The sequence below is a fragment of the Sinocyclocheilus anshuiensis genome, unplaced genomic scaffold (assembly GCF_001515605.1).
Source record: "Sinocyclocheilus anshuiensis isolate Anshui unplaced genomic scaffold, SAMN03320099.WGS_v1.1 scaffold187, whole genome shotgun sequence".
In the NCBI taxonomy this organism is placed as follows: Eukaryota; Metazoa; Chordata; class Actinopteri; order Cypriniformes; family Cyprinidae; genus Sinocyclocheilus; species Sinocyclocheilus anshuiensis.
The window spans coordinates 42,076-43,026 of NW_015552537.1; positions in this window are offsets into that span (position 1 = coordinate 42,076).

A 951-nucleotide genomic window follows, 5' to 3' on the forward strand; every position below is an offset into this window, starting at 1 on the left:
TTTTGAATGCTCATCTAACGGCTTTGTAATGTTTGACAGATGCGCAGCGTTCACTGCTGTTTGTGCACGAACCATGTAAATATTTAAAGTATGGCCCACACACTCTCTCTCACACACACACACACACACACACACACACACACACACAAATGAACTAGCTGACTGAATTATTATTATTATATATTTTTAATGGATCTCATACTGTATGTTCTATACAAGTCGAACTTATCATTTTGATAGTCTATGCACTATGATTGACTATATGTTCCTATTGGATAGAAAACCAGTGCCAATGTTTTGACCAAATGACTCAAATTTGGATCGTGTTTGCTGTGTTTTGATAGAGTTAGTATATGTAGAAAAAGGTATTCAGCATTTTGAAATGTAGAGTTTGTATTTATTTAATAAAATATGGTTTTGGCCAGAAAATTAACTATTTGGCTAATTGTGTGATGTAGGTGTGTTGCTGTGTTAAGAGTTTAGAAAAAGTGCTTTAAGTATTGGTAAATAAAGAGATATTTTGTAAAGCATTTATAAAAGTTAAGAGTCAGCCACACCTACCTAAAACGGCTCGTTCTAACACGCCCCCACATGTCTACCTCACGATGTGGGAAGATTTGCATAACGCCGCCCAAATGTTCACGCAAAGAAAGAAGGCGTAACTTTTATTCTCGCTGTAGTATTGTTGCTGCCGCCGCAAGCTCCTTCGTCGAATCCGCGGGCCGCCGCTCACGCTAGGCCGCCGTGTGTTTCGTTGTGAGAGCGAGTTTGTTTGGTCTTCCAAAAGAGGACACGACTAGAAATCAGTGGTTAAGTTGTATTTACAACACTGTTCCAGAACACTTCAACCCAAATATTCAGATGTGTGCAGCACATTTTATGGAGGACTGTTTCCTGATCCTGGGAGAGTAGACTACAATGCCGGCTGTTCTGACTCACAGACTGTAAGTA